A 27264-nucleotide genomic window follows, 5' to 3' on the forward strand; every position below is an offset into this window, starting at 1 on the left:
ACAGCTGTACTCCTGGGACTATAGCTAGGGTACTTTGTATTCTCCTGTAGCAAGCATGTCCCAGAGAGTCCAAATGGTAGAGATGCTCGCAGTTTATTTTCAATTAGATCTTAACCTTTTCACTTTATTTCTACTTGGAGTCTGGTTAGTAAAGAAAAAAATAATGTTTTGTGACCTTCAAATAGGGCTCCAGCTGTTTCTCCACCCTTTCCCCTGTGGTTTAGTGAACCACACAGCCAGTGCTGCAGTAGCCTTGTTTCTGGAATTCCAACTTCATTCCCAGCAGAGAATGACTAACGCTGAGGGCCACACATTGCACCAGGGGTTATGGAACAGAGCAAATGCTCACTGGAAACATGCTTTTATACACTGATTCCCATCGTTCGAAACAAAGTTAAGTTTGTTTTTTAAAAAAACTCCGAGTTTGCCCGTACTCTTCTTCAGTTCCAATCCCTTTCCCCCTGGCAAAGATGTAAAGAGAAAGAGTTCAGAAATGAGCACGGTGGTGGTTTCGTTTCAACCTGAGCAGAGGTCCGTGAGTGCTGCGGCTCTATGATGCTCGGAAGGAGGTGTGAGTGAGAGCGCTGGAAATAAACTCATCACTGGAAGAAGCTATTCACTAGCACCATTTTTTTGCTCTGGAAAAGATTTCCATGGAAGCCCAGCAAGCAGCCAAGGTAGGCAAGGGGAAGCAGTAAGAGAACCTTTACTAGCATTCTTCAAATCTTCCAAAGCACGTTTTATGAAGTGCCGCCACCCTATCCAGAAGCTCAGGCTTTGACACTACCCTCGCGCCTCGCTCCTAGCATGGTGTGTTGGGAGAGCTGTGTTCCCCAGCCAGGAGCTAAAGAACTCAAGGCTCCTGCAATCACTTGAACTGAAATTGTTACAGCCTTTACCCATTCAGCCTGCCAAAAACATTCTGTCGCTGTTAAGCCAATTGGTCCTCATTCCTTCTTCCGCAGGAAGAAGGCATAATTGGCCAAACTACATTTGTGCAATTAAAAATGGAAGAAGTGGAGTATGGAGAGAGGGAGAGCAGAGAGGCTGGAAAGCTGGGTGTTTCGATCAGTTTAGGGTATAGTTGTGTAGTGAGAAGTTGAGGGGTGGGCAGGAAATATACAGGACAGGATGCTTTTTTAAAGTATGCTGTGGATTATACAGTTGGATCCCCTCTGACTTTTAGGAAAGTCAAAGATGAAACTTATTTTGTTGATAGGACTGCATTTGTCTTGTTGCTCATTGAGGGCCCAGGCTGTGTCAACTTCACACATACAAGGGATTATGGGCTTGCTCATCTCCGTGGGGCAAGCCTGGGAAAGTTTACCACCTTCCTGCAAGTCAAACTGGAAGGCTGAGACAGACGTTGGGGCTTTGGGTAAATCCAACAGGCAGAGGTAAAAAGTGGAGGTGGAGGGGGTGACATTGGTTGACATTCAAGCTGTGTTTGCTATTGGCTTTATATGTCTTCTGCCAGGGAACCTGGAGTCTTGGTTGTGTGGCTGCCTGGCTGTGGGTTGGATAACTTCATTTTACTATATCCTTACAGTTGTCTCCATAGTTGGCAGCTGGAAATGGGAAGGAACAGTGCAGAGGCAACTAAAGTTTCATGTCCTTTTTATGAGCAACTTTTGTTGCTATCACATTGATTCATGACTGAACAGTACCTACATGCAGAGATTCAAAACATCCTGTCTGTTTCCTAGCTAATTTTGGGGTGGAGGAATGAATGGTTTCCATAGTCTGTTTAGAAAATGGCCGCTAGAAATCAGAGTTAAAAAGAAGTTAATGATTTTATTTCTTTCTCTTTCTCCCCAGTGATGAGTTTGAAAGTCTTGCTTGGGGCCATATGGCATGGATATGCCAGAAGGAAATTATATACTGCTCTGTTTCTACTCAACTGCTTTTCGTTGTGTAAGTGGACCCTTTGAAGTAGCCTTTTCCTTCAGATTCTGACATGAATAATTGTTTAATTGCCTTTCAGTCTATACAAGATAAGGAACCTTGTCTCAAAATTGCATGATTTTCTTCACTAAACAATAGCCAAACCACCCACAGCAGTTTTTGAGGAAAGGAATTCCACACATATGTTAAGCATTTTATTCTCTCCCAAGTGCTTTGCTTTGTATTATTTTGTTAAATCGGATAATGTATATGAAAGGACTGTGTCAATTGTATGACATAACAAAAAAGTAAGATTTTATAACATTATGGATTTGATTTTCCATACAGAAAACTGAGGCTTGGTGAGAGGAAGTTGCAGCCCAAAGCCCTAGCAGGTAAATTGGGCCCTGACTGCTGTCTGTTTTCTAGCTCTGGATGTGTGTTCTCTGCAGCGGATGCCTCCCTGGACAAGGTGTTAAAATTACAACAAACTGAATTTTGCAGCACTTAATAGACTTTGTTTATAATTTTAGAATTGTGCAATAAATTGGACCAAAATGGTTCAGAACATTCACTGCATGGGCAGGCTGTCTTTATCGCCAGAGAAGAGGAAGGGAGACATGGAAATGAAAGTGAGGCAGAAATGGTCCCATTGGTTATAACTCCTGACTTATTTGAACATGAGTTGAACGCTTGGCTGCTTGTGATTGGCTGAGAAGTACTACTTGTTACAAGAGTAGGTTCCATTCTATTTACAACACACATTAGGTTGTACTTCAGTATGTAAGGAGAAACCTTTAGGCCAAACTTACAAGTATGTACTAAGGCAACTAGCACCTAAAGGTCAAACCAATTCTACTGTAGCCTTGCCCAGTAAGGCCAAGGACCACCTTGAACTTCCCTGGAGGGCTCCCCAGGGAAGAACCCCTAAAGCCGAGCTCTTCAGTGTGTTTACTGTTCTCAGTTTCTTCTCAACAACCCTGTTCTCTACCTCAAAGGCTTTAGACAGTGACTTGACTTTTTATCCTGTTCAGCTGTTTCCAATCAGTCTTCTACGTATTACTTTCTATCAGGCTGGGTCAGAGGAGTCATATTTAGACATATCTATATATCTACGTATCTCTATATATCTTTCTCTTTTAAAAATTATCTCTGAAATAAGTTCAGAACCCATTTCCATATTTTAAAAAAGGACCTATTAAATCCTCATGTTGGGGATGTTACATTCAGCTTCAATCTCAAGTATATTGAGAATAATACCACTGGTGGCAGCAGAAGTCACAGCTGGCTGAAGCACCTGCCTCTCTCACAGTCCTCGCCAGGACTGGGTGCACCTGGGAGGCAGGAGGATACAGGGTTCAGGAAGCCCTCTCTAAAAAAAAAAAAAAAAAAACCTTCAGAGAAATTAAATTTAACAGAATTTGATTGAGCAAAGAATGATTCTGGAATTAGGCAGCCCTCAGAACCAGAAGAGGTTCAGAGTGATTCTGGGGCTGCCATGTAGTTGAACATTTATGGACAGAAGAAGGGAAGTGAGACATAGGAAATGGAAACGAAATTCAAAGGCTAGTTGGCCACTGGGCTTCTGTGATTGGCTGAGATTCAGCTGTCTGTTAAAAAGCACATTTCTTTTTTAAAATTAATTTTATTGGTACATTTTAGGTATACAATATAATGACATTCATCATTTGAAATTTGCACCTGTACATAATCTCTCTTGGTTCTTATTTTTTCTCCATTCCCCTGTCCTCCCTATTTACAAAGACATTGTTTCCATTTTTTCATTTTCTCATATTAATGCTACTCCCTTCTTTCCTTTCCACTACCCCTCCCACTTCCCCTTTCCCTTTGCCCCTTTTCTTCCTATTTCACATTATCTATTATACCTTTTAGTCCTTATTTACACTTTCAGTTTCTCACACCAGAAAAACTATGTGTAAATACCGATTTACACATGTGTATCCTGTTTAATTCACTTAAGATTATTGGTTCAATGTGCATCCATTTAGCTATAAATGTCTCTAATTTCTCATTTTTTATGGCTGAGTAGTATTCCATTTTATAAAAGAAACACATTTTCTTTATCCAGTCTCCAGTTGATGGGCAATTGGGCTGCTTCCAAGTTTTAGCTATTACAAATTGTGCTGCTATGAACATGGGTACACATATATCAATGTGTTATGATTCTTTTAAATCTTTGGGGAAGATACTCAGCAGGGGAATAGCTGCGTCAAATGGGACTTCCAGTCCTAGTTCTTTGAGGCATCTCCATACTGATTTCCACAGTGGTTGCACCAGTCTACACTCCCACCAGCAGTGGAGCAGGGTTCCTCTTTAACCACAGCCCGGCCAGCATTTGTTATTGGTTGATTTCATGATAGCAGCCATTCTTTCTGGGGTGAGGTGGAATCTCAGCGTTGTTTTCATTTGGATCTCTCAAATGACCAGTGATGTTGAACATTTTTTCATATGTTTAATTGCTGTTTGTACTTCTTTGTCTGAGAAATGTCTGTTCATTTCAGATGCCCATTTTTGGATTGGGTCTTTCAATTGGGGAGGTCTGATTTTTTTTTTTAAGTTCTTTATAGATTCTAAATAATAGACCTTTGTCTGAGGAACAGAAGGTGAAATTTTTTTCCCACATTGTGGGTTGTCTCTTCACACTGTTGGTGGTTTCTCTTGCTGTGCAGAAGCTTAAAAAGCAAATTTCTAAGGCATTCAGTTTGTATACTGAGTTTGGTTGCAGTTCATTATGTAGGATTCTACAGAAGCTTCTAAAGCCCAAATTTAGTTTGACTGAATACCCTCAAGACCAGTGAACCATGTAATGGGGTCAGAGGGTGTGAGGTGGTCTGAGAGGAGAGGCTCTCTCGCTCCTGGAGAGGGCTTAAAGAGGTCTCAGGTGCATCAGAGAGCACAATCAGAGTGAAGAGGCAACTCATGGGTGTCGGGAGCAATTCTACATCATTTTGGGGAAAAATCATTTGATTAGGCCTAGTTCTCCTACCTACAGGCCACTATGGGATTTTGAGACAAAACTCCATTTTGGCCTCGGGTCACAACTGAGACCTTAATGGTCCAGTGATGCTGTGATGCTCCAGGACAAGATTGCAGCAGTTGAAGACATCCTGGGAGGAACAAAATCTTCATCTACACAGTTCCTGATTGTTCTTGGATTTCTGCCCGCAGTCATTTGTTACATTTTGTTTATCCATATGTACTGAACTCTCTGCAAGTCATTTGTTACATTTGTTTCTCCCGATATACTGAATAAAAGGTGCAGTAAACTAAGGGGTCTTTAGTCTTTGCTGTCCAGAGCAGCACTGATCAGGCCCAAAGCTCACCTTCTTCTCAAAGTCTCATTTTTTCTACCTTTTTAGTATAATAAGTCAATTCATCTTGTGCTGTCATGGCTCGCAGGAAACTAGGACTTACTGCATTCTAGTAACGCCCCGTACACATGGGGAATCAGAAAATAATGGCAAATTGTACTATCTGCTAAGAGAATGTCTATTCAGAATATATAAAGAATTCTTACAACTCAATACCATCAAAACAAATGAGCAAAGAACTTAAATAGGCCTTTCTCCTAAGATAGACAAATGGCCAATAAATGCATAAAAAGATGCCTAGGAACTCTAGAATTAGAGAAATGAAAAAAATCAAACTTACAGTAAGATAACACTTCATAACCATTAGAATGGCCATTATAAAAAATAAAGTGGTAGATGTAGAGAACCTGAACCCTTATCCATTGCTAGTAGGAAAGTAAAATGGTACAGCTTCTGTGGAGAACAGTATGGCAGCTCTCAAAAAAAAAAATTAAGCAGAATTACCACATAACCAAGAAATTCCACTTCTGGGTCTATACACAGGAGAATTGAAAGCAAGGAGTTGAACAAGTAGTAGAACACTTAGTTTTACAACAGTTAAAGGATGGAAACAACCCAAATATCCAATGTTGATGAATGGAAAAACAAAGTAGGGACTTATTGATTTCTGGCCTAGAATTTCAGTTTGGGAAGTTTTTGACCCCCTAAACTCCTTAACCTGTACCTCAGAAAAAAACTGATGTGCTTCCTGACATAGAACAGTTTACAATTTCTTTTTTATAAAATTATTTTATTGGTACATTTCAGATATATGTAATGATGATATTCATCATAGGGAATTTGCACCTGTACATAATGTATCTTGCTTCTTTTTTTCCCATTCCCCTCCCCTCCCCTCAATCCCTCTTCCTCTCCTTCTTTACAAAAGCTTTGTTTCTATTTATTTCCTTTTGCTTTCTATTTTTTGTTGTCCCATCCTTCCTTTCCTCCTAATTGTTTTTCAGATGCCCAGTTTTGGATTGGGTGTTTAAATTTGGGGGGTGGTCTAATTTTTTTGAGTTCTTTATATATTCTAGATATTAGTCCTTTGAGGAACAGCTGACAAAATTTTTTTCCCTACTCTGTGGGTTGTGTCTTCACTCTGTTGGTGGTTTCTTTTAATGTGAAAAGGCTTTATTATAAGATGAGATCCCAGTTGTTCATTTTTTGTGATATTTCCTGTATGATTGGGGTTTTACTTACACCAATGTCTTCAAATAATCTACCTATTTTATCTTCCAGCAGATTTAGTGTTTTTGTTTTAATATTTAGATCTTTGATCCATTTCAATTTTAGTTTAGTGCATAGTGAAAGATTTGGGTCTACTTTTAATCTTCTGGATGTGGAAAGCCAGTTTTTCTGGGACAATTTATTAAAGAGGCTTTCTTCCAATGAAGATGTTTGACCAAAGATAAGGTGGCTAAGTGTGTTTGGAGTAGTTTCTGCATCTTCTAATCTGTTTCATTGGTCCTTGAGTCTTTTTTTTTTTTTTTAACAGTACTATGCTGTTTTTATCACAGTAATTTTGTAACATAAAAGTTTGGGGAGTGTGAAGGAGGATATGTCTGACCTCTTTCTTCTAGTAATCAGTTGGGTCATCTCTTCTGACCCATTGAAATAGTACAGAGGACCGGCCATGCCCATTGGAGTCTGTGAGTTCACCTCCCCCCAATGCACTTTATACTTCTGGAGGGCAACTGAAGACACACTGTGTAACAGGGACTTGGCCACTGCTATGGTTTGGATAAGTGTCCTCCAAAGATCTATGTGTTAAAAGCTTTGTCTCCAAGGTGGTGCTATTGAGAGGAGGTAGAACCTTTAGGAACTGATATTCTTAGATCATTGGAGGCATGCCCTTGAAAGCAATTTAGGAACTCAAGCCTCTTCCTTTTGCTCTTTTGCTTCTTGGCAATCAGATGGTGTTATGGTTTAGATCTACAACATGCCCACCTCCATTCTCATGTGTGTGAAAGATGACTGAATCATGGGCATGTTGTACTCATCAGTAAACTGATCCATTGATGAGTTCATAGCTGAGAGTGCTGTTAGGAGGTGGGACCTGGCTGGAGGTAGGTCACTGGGGGTGTGACCTGGAAGGGTGTGTTCTTGTCCGTGGTTCCTTCTTTCTCTCTGTTTCCTGGCTGCCTTGAGTTGAGTACCTTTCCTTTATCATGTTCCTCTGCCATTCCTGTTTCTGCCTTGGAACCAGTTGACCATAAACTGAAAACATGAGCCAAAAATAAACCTCTCTTTCTTTAAGTCATGGATATCAAGTGTTGTGTCCCAGCAATGAGGAAAGTGGCTAAGACAGAATGGCAGTTTGCTCCACCACGTGCTCCCTATTGCAATCTATCACCACCATGAAGGCCCACAACAATGGATGTGACCAATCTTGGACTGGAAACTCCAAAACATGAGCCAAAATGACCTTTTCTCTTTATATGTAGTTATTCAGGCATTTTGTTACAGTACTGGAAAATGAACACTCCTACAGAGTTGACATGTGATGGAAAATTTCCCTCATCCTTTTTTCTGAGTTGCTGAGTTATTTTTTTCCCCCAAATCCGTAGCAATTACTTCCAAATCCTCACATATACATAGTCATGTATCATATAATGACTTGTTATTGGTCAATGATGAACTTCATAAATGACAGTGGTCCCATAAGGTTATAAAGAGCTGAAAATCTTCTACTGCCTAGTGATGCAATAGCCATTGTGACATCATAGTCCAATAACTCATATGCATTACTCTTGTGTTCATGGTGATGCTGGTATTAAAAAAAATAAAGTGTAGCAATACAATGATGAACATTACATAATACTTGACAATAAATGACTATATCACTGGTTTATTTATTTACTATACTATACTTTTATTGTTATTTTAGAGTGTATTCCTGTAAAACATATGCTGTGCTATACCAGCAGCAGCCCCATACATCTGCTTGTGAGTCTCTTGATTGCATCAGTTTCTTCTGTGTTTGACTTAAAATCCTGTTGTTTTGTTCATCATGACCCTGGAAATAATAGACTATACCATATATCTCTATATATCATATAGTCTGTAAAAGTTAGGTTCCTCTCCCCCCGCCCCGAAATTTTTCTTTTAGGGACTCTTCAAAGATGACTTTCCAAATGCTAAGTCTATAGACCATATTTCTTATGTTCTTTCATTCCATTATTTTATTCCTGTGTGTATTTTCTGGGAGATTCTTTCCCTCATTTACTTGTGTTCATTTGGATAGTTGGCCTACCTATTGAGTTTTCTGTATTAATGATGCTGTATATTAATACCATGTGCACAGTGTGCTGACAGAGATGGCCATGGCCCCTCCTTCTTTGCTGCACTCCATTCATAGTGATAGGGTGGTGGGGGAAGGGTTGGTCAGGGTGACTCTCTTCTTCCTCTCTCTGCCTCTTTATGCCTAAGCCACCTTCACAATTCAACTTTCAGTGGAGTCAGATATTTGGGGCTATGACTACTTTAAGCAGCAGGACCTTGAGCTGTGTTATTTTTTTCCCCTTCCATCTGATCCTTCAATCTTCTAGGAATTTCGTTTCTAGATCCCTAAAAATTCCTTTTCTGGTTTCCTGAGTATTGTTAACATGTATTTTCTATCATGTTTGAAAACTTGGTGCTGGAGGGGTAGCAGTAATATTTGTTTTGTCACTACTTCAAGAAAAGGAAAGATTCAAATAAAATCTTATGAATTTAAGATATAAAAGAGATAAGTGAAGCACTGAAATTGAAGCAGACATAGATATCCCAGAGGTGTATACCCCTTCTCTTTCACTGTGGGCTGCAGGGAGGCTGTAGGGAATGAGCATGTCGTGCAAACCACTCACCATGTCAGGATCATGCTCAGGTTGGCAGTGCAGGGGCCTTGACAGCTGGCCCCGGCCTCCCATCAGCCATTCCCTCCCATAATGACAGACCACATTTTTCTATTTAGAAACTTGGGATTTTGGGGGACTTTCCTTGAAATTCCCATTTTTGGTCTAAGAGTTCATTTGCAGATAGCTGTTAAATTAAATATGCCCTGAGACTGTCTCTGTACTTTGTGTTCCTATGTAAGGAAATGTAATGTAACTTGGTTTATGAACAAACTGACCCAACTTAGAAATATGTTTTTTGGAACAGATGGGCAGGTGTCAGCCTATAACAAGCAGTGAACTGATCTGATCATGTCTAAATAAGGTAAATGCCTAGCTATTAACATCAAGTTATTTTTGTACTTTACTTCTGCATTCAGCCTATGAAAGTGTGCTGTTCATACTGCTAGGTGGAGCTCTCTGAACCCCTTCTTGATTTGAGTGCTCTCTGATTCATGAATCAATCTTGGCTCAAAAAACTCTGTTAAATTAATTTTGTCTTAAGTTTTTCTTGTAATAGAGCTGAAAGTCTCTGAGTTCAATAAATTATCATCCATTGATGGCTCCATTTATCAAGCCCATCTTCTCTCCTAAGTTCTCTCTAATGGTTAGTAATGTAAACCTCCATACTCTAAGCCAAAATATTTCAAACACGTATTGAATATAATGGCTAGGAGTTCTGCCTATAAGAGAGGTGCTTTATGATGACTTTATATGGAACAGTCCTGGCTCTGGATGTGACCCAAGTGTCAGAGGTGAGGGCCCCTGTTTGTCTTATGCTCATGTAGTAGAGATGCTTGAATACAAAGGCTTGTTGAAGTTTTGCTGTGTGTTGCTGTATGTACAACTTTCCTTAGAACCTCTGAGATAACTTCAGTGGAGATTTATTTATATTACTTCAAAACTTTTAAGGATTTAGACTTTTCTATTTCTTGGGTGTATCCCTATCTAAGGGTAGCCTAGGAGTGACTCAACTTTATCCAGATACCTTATTCAGAGGTAAAAAGCATTTTACTCTTGCTGTTGGTTGGATCTTGAATATCCTCCAGAGACCTATATGTTGAAGGCTTGGTCTCCAGCCTGAGGAGCTACTGAGAGGTAGTGAAACTTTTAAGAGGTAGAGCCTCGTGGAAAGAAGTTAGGTCATTTTTGGTGTGTCCTTGAAGGGGGTATTGTGACCTCTGACCCTTCTTGTCTCTTTTCTTTGTTTCCTGGTCACCATGAAGTGAGCACCTTCCTTCTATATGTGCTCCTTCCATCACGTATTGCCTCACACAGGTGCAAAGGTACCAGAGCCAAGCAACCATGGACTGAAACCTCTAGAACCATGAGCCAAAACAAGCCTGTCTTCTTCATTAGTTTATTATCCCCAATTTTTTTTTAGCAGTGGAATACTAACAAAATCTTTTTTTAGAAAGATGGTAAATCATCAAACCTGACTGACTAGTGATTTGAGTAAGAGACTTAAACAGGAAAAGTTTTTATTTTACTAGTACATGTTTGTAGTATATGAAGTTTAAATTTATTACATTTATCTTAGGGAGTAGGTATCTTCTTCCCCTTCCCACCCCCCTCCATCTCGAATTTCCTTTACCTTATTTTTATTCTTCTTATTATATTAATTCATGTTTAAACAGGAAAAAAAATTTAAATCCTCAAAAGTACTTATCATTAGGCAAAATTTTAATATATCAAAAATTTTAAAACTAGTGCTTATTATTTAGACCAAAGTAGTGGATTATGTCAATAATTCTGCTAATTATCTTACTTTTTAGAGGCCTATTTATATGTATAACCTTCATATATACCATAGAAAATCTATTCATGCTTCCAAATTTTGTAAATACTGAGTGTTTTTACTCACCTGTGGCAGTATTATTGATTCAAAGGTAAACAAGCAGTTTGTTAGTTATAGGTTCATTATCAGTCCCTATACCTTTCCTAGCTGCCAATCACTTTGCCCTGGGGGATCCATGAGGTTCCAGGGAAATCACCACCTCCTCTGGAGCAGAGTATATCTAGATTAAGCTGATCAGTGCTTCCATTCATTGAAGATAAACATTGGTTACAGTGGAGACATGTAATCCCAAGGAGACCCAATAAAAATGAATGTTCTGACTTTTCTTGGGAAGGGTGGGCAGGAATGGCCTCTACCTTCCTTCTGGGCTCACATGAGGAAATACACAGGTGGAGAGTTGCTAGAAGCCATAGGAAATCCTAAGGGGAGTAAACTTTAGAATTTAACCCCTAAAGGGGCAAAGTAAAGAGCTGAAAACAAATCAGATTCTATTATTATTATTATTATTATTATTAAGTTTATTGGTACATTTTAGGTATACAATATGATGACATTCATCATTGGGAATTTGTACCTTTACATGATATGTCTTGGTTCTTATTTAACAAATCAGGTTCTTGGTGAGCTTTTTGATCTACTAGATCAAGCCTTATCTGGAGCCAATAGTTCTCCTGGTATTTTCAGTTACTTGAGTCAATAAATTCTCTTAATTGTGCAAACCATTTTGAGTGAGGCTTTTAATTAGTTTCTTTCTAGCTGGTATACTGTCCTGGAATTTATCTTTTATGTTAGGATTATGGAATAAGGTTAGAGGTTAGGGATAGGAAATTAAGGTTAGGATGCAGACAGTGAGATTGGTTGTTCTGTGGAGTGTCTTTCGCATCAGGATGGTCCTTCAGGAATGGGCTAATGGCTGAATGAGGAGGACATTATTCGAGGCTCTCCATACCTAGACAGTAGCACCAACCAGCAGCGGGATGGGACTGTGGAGGTGCGCTCCATATCCATACAGGTCCTGAGCCCTGAGCATTGACTCATCTGCATCTATCTGGAGGACTGAGAAAAAGCAACTTATCAGGTCCCCCTGGAAAAGTAAGGCACACACACATCCCCAACCCTTCAGTCCAGTCTAATCCTGAGGCCAGGGATAAGAAGGCTGGGAGAGATGGCTCCTGATTCCCAGCCACAGCTCTACTTCTGAGCAAGAGAAAAACAGATGTGAGTAGAGTGCCCAATGGCCTTTCCACTGAACATCTGCCCAGTTTTCTCTTGGATGCTGCTGTTTTTCGTGTAGTTAATAAAATTTCTTTATTAATTAGGGAAAAATAGCTTTTTAGGATATAACTTGCAAATTTTTGTCTAAATGTGTCATTTGACTTTAAGTGTTTTTTTGTAATTTAGAAGCATAATAGTTTAAAGTAGTGGGATATATCTGAATTTTCATTTTATGGAGTGATATCATTTTTAGATGTAAATATGTGACATGTTGTGATGGTTTCTTTAACTCAGCATAATGTTTGATTTCTTTAACTCAGCATGTTTTCAAGGTTTATCCACATTGTAGTATGAATCAATAAGTACTTTAATCCTTTTATAGCCTAATAATATCCATTGTTTGGAGGTCCTACATTTTAAAAATCCATTTATTATTTGATGGACATCTCAGTTGTTTTAATTTTAAAGTAATTATAAAAAGCGAACATTCATATATGTTTTTGTTGTTGTTTTGTTTTGGTTTTGGTGTGGACCCTTGCTCGACTGGAGAAGGCATCTGGTGAGGGTCTACAATACTGCCTCCTGCAAGGTGGTTTTCCTGTTTTCATGACCAGAGTTCCCAGCATGCCAAGCTCCCACTTCTGTCTATTTGCAGGGTAGGGTGCAGAATCCAGAAATAATCAGAAGAGGCAGACATTTTGGGTTCTGAATAGTTGGCTCTTTTCTACATTGGTTGATCCCTGCTGCCACTGTTGCCATGGGGAAGCCACAGTATCAAAATGACAAGATGTACATTAACTGTGCCAAGTATACTTCGAGGGTGGCAAAAGAACAAGTATCCCACAAACAAATTTTTATCATTGACCTTATCATGAAAGTTGCTCTCTGCTGCCTATCATCTATGATCTTGTCTGTACCCTTGAAAAAGACATAGTCTTTGACTTGTTGACAATTGTTCTGTGGCTTAAGAAAGGGACCAGGAGGGCCAGGGATTTTGCTCAGTGGTTCTGCTGCCAGCCTCACAAGCACAAGGTCCTGAGTTCAATCCCTGGTACCAAAAAATAAAAAATAAAAAAAGAAGAAATAAAAAGAAAAGAAAGGAACCAGGAGAAGGATGGTCTCTGATCAAATCAAATTTTACCATGAACAAGGAAGAGGAATATGGATACTGCTGCCTGGTACTGTTTACTCTATTCACCACCAACACTGACATCTTGGCTGTAAGGACAACCATTAATGTCTATGCCCATGAGACCCTAGAAACAGCTAAACATCAAAGCCAAGCACTTCAGAGACCTGCTGACCGAAGAGTTCTGCCAGAAGAACATCATCAGCCTCCAGGACCTCACCAATTTGGACAAGTTCAATGTCTCTGACTTTTTTTTTGTTTAAAAAATAACATGAAAACTAGAGTCAGATGAAGAAAAAGTCAAATAGGAATGGACTTACTTGAAAAAATGCAAATGTGGAGACTAGAGAAACTCTGCAAGAGCTCTACACAGAATTCAAAAGTATGAAATTCTGGTGGCTGCCATAAAAGTCGCCAGAGAAGAAAGTGGACAAACTGAATACCTCTCCCTATTCTCCATAGAAGGTCAGCTATAATGGTTCCAAAGAATGTGCAGAAAGCAGTTACCATCCATAAGGACACATTATGCAACTAGTTTGAGAAGAAGGGTCATATACAGCAGCACATCAATAGAGGTAAGCTAAATCTGGAGCCACACTGTGATTAGACACCAAATGCCTGTGAAAACGTTATCATGCTTTACAGGAAGTATTAGTACAATGGCACCATCTTTCATAGATCCTGCAGCAACCTTATGAATCAAGGAGATGATTCCATTGACAGAGGCATCATGTGGAGTTCTACTGCAAATGCCCTTTATAAATAAGTTCCACCTGAGCTCTCTACATAGGTCAAGAGATCTTTAACATGACCAGTAAGTCTGTTTATCATGTTTTATTCCTGTGCTTACCTGAATAAGAAGATATCATCTTTGGGCAAGTTGCTGGGCCTTTGACATATTTGTAGTCTTGGAGAAAGTGGACACCCCAAAACTGACAGTGTTAGGAGGAGTGCAATGCCTCTCTGTGTTTGTGGACCCCTACAAGGAGGCTCACATTACAAAGACCAGAAGACACAGCTCTAAATGGCTCTCAGGGCTGAGCATAAACCAAACCACCAGCCCCAGCTGAAGAGCTAGGGCCCCCAGATGTACCACCAAAGGGTGGGTTAGTACACTGACCCAGAATCCAGGAAATATAGTAGAGAGGAAAAATCACCAACCAGTGCAGCTGCTCTGGTGGCCAGGGAAAAGTCCATGTGAGGTTCTGGGAAGTTCAGCTTCTGGCAGCAGCAGGCTAGACATCTCTAGATCCTTTCAGAATCATGGTAAGACATATAGGCAAAACCAACAGCTCCTGCTATAATGGGAAGGATGAGCAGAAGGTTCCTGACGACCCTCAGCTGTGTTTTCCCAACAGCTAAGGTGGTGGCCTTGCTGCTCTCAGGGACAGTCTTTGTGCTTACAGACCCCCTTTTTTAGTCACCAGCTCATCCAGCTTCCAGGCCAGCTATATCAGCACTTCTTAGTTTAAAGATTCCCTCCTTTTACCCCTATTCTTTAAATGTATTCAAAAATTTAAAAGTATGATGTACATACTTTACTGATGATATATTAGTATACCTCTTTACAGTTTACTAATCATATTATCCTACTTCATTTTTATAATATCTTTATAGAAAATGGAGAAAATTTGTTATTCCTCTCTGTTTTACATGAAGGTAAGGGACTATGAAGGCATTGCCTTAAGTTAAACAGATGGTTAAGTGGAAGAAGCAAGTTATATAAGAGAAAAAAACGTGCACATATTTTAAAGTTGGATTATCAGCATCTTTTAAGGTGGTTGTCAACTAGATACAATGCCTGTTTGTTGAATGAATGAATGAATGAATGAATGAGCAAATCAAAGAACAGAGCTGAAATAATAAAGAGTAATGGGTTTGGTTTTAGTTGCTGCTATGGTTTGAATATGGTTTGTCCCTCTGAAATTCATATTAAAATTTAATCTCCTTTATGAGGTACTAAGAAGTGGGACCTTTAAGAAGAGATTAGAGGTCTTCCTTTATGAATGGACTAATCTGTTCACATGATTAATGAGTTACTGGGTGATCTTGAGAGCAAGTCCCCTATAAAAGCCAGTTTGGCTAGGTCTCTTGCCATGTGATGTGTTACACCACCCTCACACTCTGCCAGCCAGAAAGTCATCACCAGATAACTGGCCCTCAACCTATACCAGAACAATGGGCCAAAATAAATCCCTTTTCTTCAAAACTTATCCAATCTCTGATATTGTGTTATTAATAGCAGAAAATTGACTACTACTCACTCATTTTTCTAGCAAATATTTACTAAATGCTTGCTATGTGATAGGTGTGAGCCTTTGTGCTCAAATTAACTGTGCCAGGATCTTGAATACATCACGAGTAGAAAAGAAAAAGAACATTGTTGACATTTTTAGTGTCCTTTTAAAAGTTTCAAGCAGTAAAGAGATTATATTTCAAGTCCTGCAGTGACTTGCTAGGGAGGATCCTTGTGTTTTAAAATCCCTTTTCTATTGCATATGGTTTCTGCCTCGGTCACCTTGACAGCCACCACTTCTTGGGTAGAAAACCACACCCATTGTTTTCTATTGTAAGTGCTTAGTGCTCTCTGAATGCCTCATGAATGCTGACTTACATTTTTCTCAATCTAAGTCCCTGGCAGTATATTAGGATATCTCATCATTCAATCTCTGGGGAACCATTAAGACAAGAATTTTATCATTTCAGTATGTATTATAGTAGCTCTAAAGTCCATATTTCCCAGGTGAAGGCAATACAGTACATAGATTTGACTCTCATATCATAGTCACAAGAATGTAGAATGAAGATTGCCCTGTGGGAATGAGGCACTAACCAAGTAATGAAAAGAGCCTGGCTTGTAGTCCTCTAAGGATGGGATGCAGAGTTGAAAGAAGACATGACCTAGAAATTTAGCTCCATACATCTAAGAGAAACTTCAGAGAATTACATTCATGATATTAATGGGTGAAAATTGTTTCAAGATTTCAAAACTCAGCAAAGTTCCATTTCTTTTTTTATCCCTGTCCTGCTCAAGACGCAGACAGAGAGAAATGCATGTTGGATGTATTTTGGGGGTCAAGTTTGAGAAAGTCAGCCCTTAGTTGTAAAAAGAGTAAGAGCTTTGGAGAAAGACCAAGCAGGGTCCAAATCCTGCCTCTGCAATTTAAGCAAGTTACTTAATCTCTCTGAGATTTGTTTTCATCAACTGGGAAATCTTAATAGGGCCAGGAACACAGGAAATAGAAGCTATGATTTTGAACTTTTTATATATATATATATATATATATATATATATATGACAAACTTGGACTCATTAAAAAGTGTTGTCACACATGTTTTCTGCTTTTCTTAAAAGAAAAAAGATGTCTCTTCGAGTGTCAATTGTACAGAAAAGAAAAAGAAAAGAACATGAGGAGTACATGGTACTTTCCAGAGGTAAGATATCTTACTCAAAATAAAATCATAGTTGCATAATAAGTGTAGAACGCTGCCTTCTTGTATCTTGTATTACTAGATTTACTAGCTTTCATCTGGAAAAATAAGGGAGGCTTTCTTTAGTTCACACCCTTTTTAATATCATTCAAATATCTCATGTGTCTGATAATGTCCTTAAGGGACTGGACCAAATTAATAATAAAAGAGATGGATGACTGGGTTATTCAGCAGGTTCTCAACATCCTTTCAGAAACTTTAAGAACAGTTTCTTAACTCTTCACTCATAAACTTGGAGCTGTTTCCTCTTGGGGCATTTCTCTTATCTTGGACGTTGTGTCCTGTCACTTGTCAATGGATTGACTTCCTAGTTCAGGAGCAAAAGAGGAGGCAGAATGGTGGGAGATTGTTAGCTCTCACTAATGCTCCCTTCAGCCATTCCAGCAAAGGTGGCCCAGTGGTATGAATCCTAGTGTAATGTACCAGAGTGAGTTGGAGACTGCTGTGAGGACAGCCCAGAACACTGGGGCCTGGCCAACTACTTTGAACCTGTTCCCTATCTGTACTATTCTGATGAGAGAAAAATGGCAGGATGAGAGTTTGCAAATATTGTGCAATATAAGTGGCAGTCTTGTGTAATACCAACAAATAGAGCATGAAGTTTACAAAGAATTAAAACAACTTGGGGAATGGAAGTTTGTTTATCCTTCCAGCTGAAATACCTGATAATTAACTATTTCTTATATTTTATGTTATAAATTTGAATTTTACTTTTTAACAGTATAAAAGTCAATTCTTCCCAGCACCTGGAAGGAGGCTCCCCTGCCACTATTCCATGCTCCTAGGGCAGAGAAGGTGAGCCAGTCCCAGCACCCGGAAGGAGGCTCCCCCACTGCCATTCCACACTCCTAGGGCAGAGAAGGTGAGCCGCACAGGTGCCAGAAGCATGCCCCCCCCCAACTGTGGAAATGAGAAGACACATAAATAAGCCTTAAAAAAGACTTCCAGATAACCTACAGCAACCCCAAAGGGAAACAAGATGGAACGATCTGATACTCAACCAACTGGACTCTCTGAACTGGCAACAAAAAAGGATCTGGGAAAAATGAAATCAGAAATAATTACTCAGATAACAGCAAAGATTGTGCTCATAGTGCAAGACATGATTAATAAATCTAGAGAGGACACAGGTAAAAAAATAGAGGAGCTGAGGAACGTGATGGAATCCCGACATAGGAAACAAATGGAATCCATAAAACAGATGCTAATAGATTTCCAGGAGATTAAAAACTCCATTGAAAGTCTGTGCAGCAGAATGAACTAATGTGAGGACAGAATTTCAGATACACAAGATAAGATTGTAATTACTGACCAGGAAAAGAAAAATTGCTTTAAAATTGTAAGGGACCATGAGAAATCAATCTAGCAGGTGCTAGACAATGCAAAGAAGAATAACATAAGACAGATTGGAGTCAATGAAAGAGGAGAGAGTGCAAATGACATAAAAAAACTCTTCACAGAAGTGATGGCAGAAAACTTCCCAAGGAGGGGAAAAGAACTTGACATACGGATAAGTGAGGCTTATAGGACTCCGGCTAGCCTTGATAAAAAAAAACTCTACACATAGGCATATAATAGTTCAGATTCCAAAAACCCAACAGAAGAACAAAATTCTACAAGCAGTGAGAGAAAAGAAACAAATCACATACAAAGGAAAGCCCATCAGAATCACAGCAGACTTCTCAATGCAAATCCTCAAGGCAAGAAGAGCTTGGAGTGATGTATTTCAAGCCCTAAAGGAAAACAGCCTCCAACCCAGATTGATGTACCCTGCAAAACTATCTTTCAAAATTGATGGAGAAATAAGATACTTTCATGATAAAGAGCACCTCAGGAACTTCATGAATACCAAACAGGCACTCCAAAAAATTTTAGACAATATCCTAGGAAAAGATAATGAGGATCACAACTCCAGGAAGCCCAGCAGAATGAGTCCATTGGGCGTGACAAATTAAATGCAAAGGGGGAGAATCCAACAAAAAGAAAAAATCATGACAAGTCTTTTAAAACTTTTTACTTCATCTCCCTAATGAGTGAATAATTCAATCTTGTTATTGTACTAATTAGTATTTTCTGATTCTAGAGTTGCACACCTTTCCTTGTTCTGTACTTGCTATTTATTACCACCATATGTCTACTTTTTAACTGGGTTGTCTATTAATGAGCTGTAAGAGTTCTTTATATATTCTGGACATAGGTTATATGCATTGTAAATATGGTCTGTTTAAGGACTACTTTTCATTTTAATGATGTCATTTAAAGTTCTAAATTTTGATGGAATCCCATTTATCAATTTTTTTCTTTTATACATCATGTTTTTTGTATCCTAGGTAGTTCTTGCCTACCCTAAATTCATAAACATTTTCCCTTATAATTTCTTCTTAAGGTTTTATACTTTTAGGCTTTCATATTTAGGTTCATAGATCCCTTCAAGTTATTTTTATGTATGGAAATAAAGGGTTGACGTTAATTTTTTATATACAGATACTAGTGTTCTAGTGCCATTTGCTGAAAACACTGTCTTTTCCTCTGCTCTTGAATTGAGTTTATGTTCTATAAAATGTTACTGTTAAATAATCTTTCAAAACTCAGTGGACCATATATTTGTGGTTCTATTTCTAGATTCTCTGTTTTATTCCAATGATCTATATCTTTCCTTACACCAACACTGCCTTAATTACTGTAGCATTAGAAGAAGTCCTAAAATTAGGTCTTAAACATCTTCCAACACTGCTTTTTTGTTTTTTGGGCTTTTTTTTACTTTTCTAGGTCCTTTGTACCCCTACAAAACTTCTAAATTTCAATATCCAATTCTTCATTTATAGCAAGTATACATAGACCTGAATTTTTATGTATATCTTGTGTTTTCTAATGCTGATAAATTCAAATACAAGTTCTAGGGGCTCCTAGAGATTTCTTAGTATTTTCTCTGTAGATGATCATTTCATCTACATATAAAGATTTTGCTTCTACCATGCCAATCCTATCCTAATTGTGTCATTTTATTACCAGACTATTTTGGTTTGGGCCTATGTTTCAAAGTTTAATAGACAGATGAAGAGTGAGCATATCTGCCCTTGTTCCCCACCTTAAGGAGAAAGAGTTGTATCTTCTCCATTCATATAAGGTGTTCTCGCTGGGAGTATGGAGTACATGTCTTTAATCTGTTGAGAAGGTTCTGTTCTTCTTCTAGTCTCCTGATAGCTTTTACCATGAACAGGTGTGGAATTTAGTCCAATACTTTTTCTCCAACTACTGACAGGATCATATGGCTTTTTCCTTTCCTCTGTTAAAATGATGACTTTTGGGGGTGGATCTTCCAATGCTGAACCAACACTGCCATCCCTGTAATAAAACCACTTTCTACATACTGCCAGATCTGACTTCTAATAGTTTGTTTTGTTAAACAAATTTCTATCTATGTTCATACTTTTTTCTTCTATTATCTTTATCCAGTTTTAGTATTAGCACAATGTTGATTTCCTAAAATGAGGGGAGAAGTGTTCCTTCTTTTTTCTGCTTGAAATGTTTGATATAATTTATCAGTTAAAATGTATATGAGCCTGTTGTTGTCCTATAGGTAGGTTTTCAAGCTAGGAATATACTTTCTTTAATAGGTACTATTCAAATTTTATATTTCCTCCAGAGTTAGTTTCATTAATTTGTCTTCCAATGTACTTCTTAGAAGTTGTCAAATTTATTTCAAAACAGATTTTTGAAATATGCTTTCTATATCCTTCTAAATTCTGTAAAATCTGTGGTAATGTCTCCTAGGTCTTGATAGTTTAATTTTAAAAATGTATAATTGATATTGTGTAATAGGACGTAAAGGTCTAAGGGAGCAGGGGAAGTGGGAGGGGTAGGGGAAAGGAAAGAAAGGAAAAGAAAAAATATGAGAAAAGGAAAAAAATGGAAACAAAATCTTTGTAAATAGGGAAGGGTGGAGGGGATGAAGGGAGGGAGGGGAAGGGGAGAAAAAATAAGAACCAAGATACTCGTGTAATGGTACAAGATCCCAATGATGTATGTGAATGTATTTTATACCTAAAGTGTACCAATAAACTTAGTGGGGAAAAAAAAATCAATTCTGTGATACTCTAAAAGTATACAGTGACATTGATGTGCTCAAACCGTATATTTGTCCTATGTAAGTCCCAGTGCCTTTCTCTACCTGATTTAGGAACCTCAGTGAGCTTATCAGTCATTCAGAATTAGGGAAATGTACAGCTGAGAATTCTTATCTCTCATAATCTTGGGAGAATTTGTTAAACTTTGCTCTTCTGTGTGTTACTCTTTTCCCATCCTGAAGTCGAATATGATCGTTATTGTGTATACACCTGTAGCCCCTGACACTTTAAAAGACATGTTTACTTGCAATATAACAAGCAGAGGAGATCCATTATGTTCACAATTTAGAGAACAATTCATATTAAAAAATTGACACATTTTGTTTAAAATATTCATTACTGATTTGGATAATGAGCAATTAATAGAATCATAGAGCCCAGAAGAGAAACACATATTAGATTCCAGTTGGAAAATAATTGAGATAAATTTAATCTTTTAAATGTAAAAATCAAACTAAGAATGGTGGCATAAATAAAAAAAATATTATTATGATTTGAGTGGTGTGTGTTGTAGGATTTTATAATTGAGACTCCCAGAACAAAGGTTATACTTAAATATCACACACACACACACACACACACACACACACACACACAAACACATAAACACAGACTTGGTGAATGGTGAAAATTGTAATATGGGAGTTCCCGGGCCCCACAAGACATGAGCCCCACTGTTCCTGGACACTGTAAGACCTGTGCCTGACTATTCCCAGACCCCACGAGGGCACCCTGAAGATCCAGATCCTTGCCACAGAGACACCTGGGGCCAGAGAGCCATTGGTATGAGCTCGGGAAGACGGCACAGTGGTGTACAGCAGAGAGAGGGCCTCTTTGAGTCTTGTTGCTGAAAATTAAAGCCCACTGGGAGAGCGAATACAGAGTGGACTACAGCAATTGGTGAGTTGCTGGGACCAGCACCTCCTTCCAAACCTGGACCTGCTAAGGGGGAAGGGTGGCTCAAACCTGCAGTAGTACCTTGTAGCACTCTAAACCACAGGAGGTCAGGGAGCTCAATTCAGGCCTTGGACCCAGAATATCACTGGACTATAGCTCCTTTGCTGAGATTAATCGACTTGGCTCTGTATTCTGCTGCCTACATTGTGCACCAGAAATAGCAGTCATGCCTCAAAGGGGACCTTCCCCCTTGTTTCTTTCTTGCTTGCTTTCTTCTTTTTTCTTTTCTCTTACTTCTCTTTTCTTCTTCATTTTTCTCCTTTCTTATTCCTGTTTTTTTCCTATTCTGTTTTTTTCTTGATTGTTCTTATTGTTAAAAGAGTGTGAATAAAGTTTCTAGTTTTCCTGTTGCTGTTAGTTTGCCCTGTTCTTGTTTCTGTTCCTTTCTTCTCTCTTTTCTTCCTCTCTTCACCACTATCCCAAAGTTTGCATAATCCTCCTGTATCCTCTAGCCCTACTTCTATCCTCTTCTTCTATCTCTCTACCCCCTCCCCCAACTCCTTCTAAGTCTTCTTCTTGAAGGGTAAAGCAGGTATATTGAAAGGCTTACTAACTATAAATATATTTCTGCTTGGTTCTTGATTTCGATGTATAATCACAAGTCTAGTTTATGCAGTTAAAGGTGTCAGAATAATAGCTACCACAATTTGTCATTTTCTAAGTGTTTGATGATATTGTTGTTGCTGATGTATTACTTTGGCCAAGGTGATGTGACTGTTCTAATCAGTTGCCTTTACTACCAAGATTGAGATCACTTAAAGGCCATTACAGACTCAAAACTCAAAGGCCAACTATACCAGGAAGACAAACCAAGAAGTAGCCATTCCCTAAGGGCTCTAAATACTGGCAATAAAGATACATGCAATAAGCAATTTACAAGCCTCGCTTCTCAGCCTTTTGGCTAAGATCAAGTGTAGCAATTTACAAGCAGCAAATTAGACAGAAAACTTCAACAGTAACAAAAAAAATAGAAATGGGAAGACACCAAAACAAGATATAAACCCAAACTTCTAGATCACCAAAGGGAAATCCCAGGGGTGAAATGGAACAAACCGAAACTCAACCACCTGGACTCCCTGAACTGGCAATGAAAGAGGATCTGGAAAAAATGAAATCAGAAATAATTCCTCAGATAACAACAGAGATGGTGTCCATAGTGAAAGACACTCTAGAGCAGACACAGATTAAAAAAAAAATAGAGGAGCTCAGGAACATATTAGAATCCCAGCATAGGAAAGGACTAGAATCCATAAAACAGATTCAAACAGATTTCCAGATTAAAATCTCCATTGAAAGTTTATGCAGCAGAATGAGCCAGCGTGAGGACAGAATATTAGGTATAGAAGACAGGATTATGGTTAGTGAGCAGGAAAAGAAAGATTTCTTAAAAATAGCAAATGACCATGAGAAATCAATCCACCAGCTACTAGATGATTAAAAGAAGAATAACATAAGACTAATCAGAGTCAATGAAGAAACAGGAGAGAGTGCAAATGACATTAAAAAAAACAGTTCACAGAAATAATAACAGAAAGCTTTCCAAGAAGGGGAAAAGAATTTGACATACAGATAAGTGAGGCATACAGGACTCCAACTAGCCTGGATAAAAAAAAAGTTCTACACCTAGGCATATAGTAGTCAAGATCCCAGAAACTAAACAGAACAAACAATTGCATTTAGACAAAAGTAACAAATCACATACAAAGGAAATTCCATCAGAATCATAGCAGACTTCTCAACACAAACCCTCAAGTCAAGAAAAGGCTGGAGTGAAGTATTTCACAAACAGCTTTCAACCCAGATTGATGTAATCTGCAAAACTATCTTTCAAAATTGATGGACAAATAAGATACTTTCATGACAAAGAACAGCTGAGGAACTTCATGAATAACAAACCAGCACTCCAAAAATTGTTCAACAATATCCTGGGAAAAGACAATGAGAGTCACAACCCCCTGAAGCCCAACAGAAAAAATCCATCAGGCAAGACAAGAAATTAAATGCAAGGGGGATGGGGTCAATCCAACAAGAGGAAAAGATCAGGCAATACATATCAGTTATAACCATCAGGGTTAATGGTCTCAATTCACCAATCAAAAGAAATAGACTGGCAGAATGAATCAAGAAGCAAGATCCAACGATATGCTGCATAAAAGAAACACACTTAATTCAAAAGAAATTCATAGGCTGAATGTTAAAGGGAGGGAAAAAAATACTCCATGCAACAGGAACCTGAAAAAAAAGCAGGAGTAGCTATTCTATTTGCAGATAAAATGGATTTCAAACCAAGGCTAATTAAGAGAGACAAAGAAGGTCACAACATCTTTGTAAAGGGAACAATCCAAGAGGAAGAGATGACAATCATAAATATATATGCACCAAACAATAGTCTGCCTAACTGTATAAAATAAAATTAACAGACATAAAAAATCAAATAAGCACCAATACAGTAGTAGTGGGGGACCTCAATACCCCACTGTCACAAATAGACAGATCAACTAGACAAAGAATCAAATTAGACTAGAACTCAACCAAACTCTTGAACAAATGAATTTAACAGATGTTTATAGAGTGTTCCACCCCACAAAATCAGAATAAACATTCTTTTCAGCTGCACATGGGTCATTCTTCAAAATAGACCACATACTTGCTCATAGAACATGTATAAGTAAATGCAAAGAAATTGAAGTTATACCCTGTATATTATCAGATCACAGTGTGATGAAATTGGAGATCAATAGCAAAAGAAATCACGAGAACTTCATAAACACATGGAAATTGAACAACACCCTCCTGAACAACCAATGGCTCACAGAGGAAATTAAAGAAGAAATTAGACAATTTCTACAATTAAATGACAATGCCAACATATTGGAATCTATGGGACACAAAGCAGCCTTATGAGGAAAATTCATAGCAGTGAATACCCATATTAGGAAAACAGAGTGAGCTCAAATTAACAACCTACTGCTGAACCTCAAGCTTCTAGAAAAAGAAGAGCAAGACAAACCCAAAGCTCATACAAGGGAGGAAATTATAAAGATCAGAGCAGAAATCAAAGCAATGGAGTCTAAGAGAACAAAACAAAACAAAAAAATCAATGAAGCCAAGAGTTGGTTCTTCGAAAGAATCAACAAAATTGACAAACACTTACCAACCTTATCAGAAAAGGGAAAGAAATGACCCAAATCCATGCAATTAGGAAAGAAAAGGGTGAAATTACAACAGATCCAGCAGAAATCGAGAGGATCATCTATACCTACTTTGAGAACCAATTAAATGGAAAACACAGAAGAGCCAATAAGATGGAAAACACAGAAGAAACAGACAGATTTCTAGATACATATGAATTACCAAAGTTGAATGAAGAAGACCTAAAAATTCCAAACAACCCAATATTAATCAACAAAATTGACAATGTAATTAAAAACTTCTCAACAAAAAAATGCCCAGGTCCTGATGGTTTCACTGCTGAATTCTACAAGACATTTAGGGAAGAACTATTGCCACCACTGTTTAAACTTTGCAATGAAATAGAAAGAGAAGCAATACTCCCAATTCATTCCTGGAAGCAACCTTGATCCCAAAAGCAGAGAAAACCCAATCAAAAAAGAGAATGTTCTAAAAGCCAATCTCCCTAATGAAAATAGATGCAAAAATCTTCAATAAGGCACTGGCAAATAGAATGCAGAAGACCATCAAGAAGATCATACACCCTGACCAAGTGGGATTCATCCCAGGGATGCAGGGATGGTTCAACATATGCAAATCAATAAGTGTAATACACTATATTAACAGAGCCAAGGACAAAAACTATATGATCATCTTTTTTTTTTTTTTTTTGGTACCAGGGATCGAACTCAGGTCCTTGTGCTTGCGCAGTATATGATCATCTTAATAGATGCAGAACAAGTGTTCAACAAAATCCAACACCCATTCATGATAAAAATCCTACAGAAAATAGGAATAGGCCATTAGACTGCTCCCAGCCTTGAAGTAGAGGCTTCCTGGCTGAGGTTCCACTGCTCCCAACCCAGAGGATGGGGCTTCTGGGCTGCCGTTCCACCACTCACAACCCAGAGGTAGGGGGTTCCAGGCCACTGATCCACCCCTCCCAGCCCAGAGGAAGGGGCTTCTGGGCTGGCATTCCACCCCTCACAGCTCAGAATAAGGGGCTTCCAAGCTGCCGTTGCACTACTCACAGCTCAGAAGAGGTGAGCTGAACAGGTGCCAAAAACACTCCCCTCCCCCTGTAGAAATGAGAAGACACATAAACAAGTATCAAAACCAAACTTCCAGATCACCTACAGCAACCCCACAGGGAAATGAGATGGAACACTCTGATACTCAACCACCTGGAATCCCTGAACTGGCAACAAAAGAGGACCTGGAAAAAGTGAAATCAGAAATAATTTCTCAGATAACAGCAGAGATTGTGCTCATAGTGCAAGACATGATTAATAAATCTAGAGAGGAGCTGAGGAACATGATGGAATCCCAACACAGGAAACAAATGGAATCCATAAAACGCATGCAAACAGATTTCTAGGAGGTCAAAAACTCCACTGAAAGTCTACACAGCACAATGAGCCAATGTGAGGACAGAATTTCAGATATAGAAGGTAAGATTGCAATTAGTGACCAGGAAAAAAATTGCTTCAAAAATGTAAGGGACCATGAGAAATCAATCCAGCAGCTGCTAGACAATGGAAAGAAGAATAACATAAGACTGATTGGAGTCAATGAAGAAACAGGAGAGAGTGCAGATGACATAAAAAAAATCTCTTCACAGAAATAATGGCAGAAAACTTCCCAAGTAGGGGAAAAGAACTTGACATACAGATAAGTGAGGCTTATAGGACTCCAAATAGCCTTAATCAAAAGAAATCTACACATAGCCATATAATAGTTCAGATTCCAGAAACCCAACAGAAGAATAAAATTCTACAAGCAGTTAGAGAAAAGAAACAAATCACATACAAAGCAAAGCTCATCAGAATCACAGCAGACTGCTCAACACAAACCCTCAAGGCAAGAAGAGCTTGGAGTGATATATTCCAAGCCCTAAAGGAAAACAGCCTCCAACCCAGATTGATGTACTCTGCAAAACTATCTTTCAAAATTGATGGAGAAATAAGATACTTTCATGACAAAGAGCACCTTAGGAACTTCATGAATACCAAACCAGAACTCCAAAAAATTTTAGACAATATCCTAGGAACAGAAAATGAGGACCACAACCCCTGGAAGCACAGCAGAATGAATCCATTGGACATGACAAATTAAATGTAAAGGGGGGAATCCTACAAAAAGAAAAAGTCGAGAATGATAACTCAATACATATCAGTTATAAGCATCAATGTTAATGGTCTTAATTCACCAGTCAAAAGAAACAGACTGGCAGAATGGGTCAAGA

At 38.5% G+C, this 27264-nt stretch overlaps 1 long non-coding RNA gene across 1 annotated transcript; it reads left to right on the top strand.

Annotated features, from left to right (window-relative positions):
• The first annotated feature begins 252 nt into the window (after positions 1-252).
• LOC110343937 (uncharacterized) lies at positions 253-2458 on the top strand. Its single transcript, XR_002386197.2, has 3 exons — positions 253-677; positions 1819-1914; positions 2233-2458. It is a non-coding gene; the product is annotated as an uncharacterized LOC110343937 (long non-coding RNA).
• The last annotated feature ends 24806 nt before the right edge of the window (positions 2459-27264 follow it).

This window comes from Heterocephalus glaber, unplaced genomic scaffold (assembly GCF_053883595.1).
Source record: "Heterocephalus glaber isolate CG9 unplaced genomic scaffold, H.glaber_assembly_v1.0 deba00001720, whole genome shotgun sequence".
In the NCBI taxonomy this organism is placed as follows: domain Eukaryota; kingdom Metazoa; phylum Chordata; class Mammalia; order Rodentia; family Bathyergidae; genus Heterocephalus; species Heterocephalus glaber.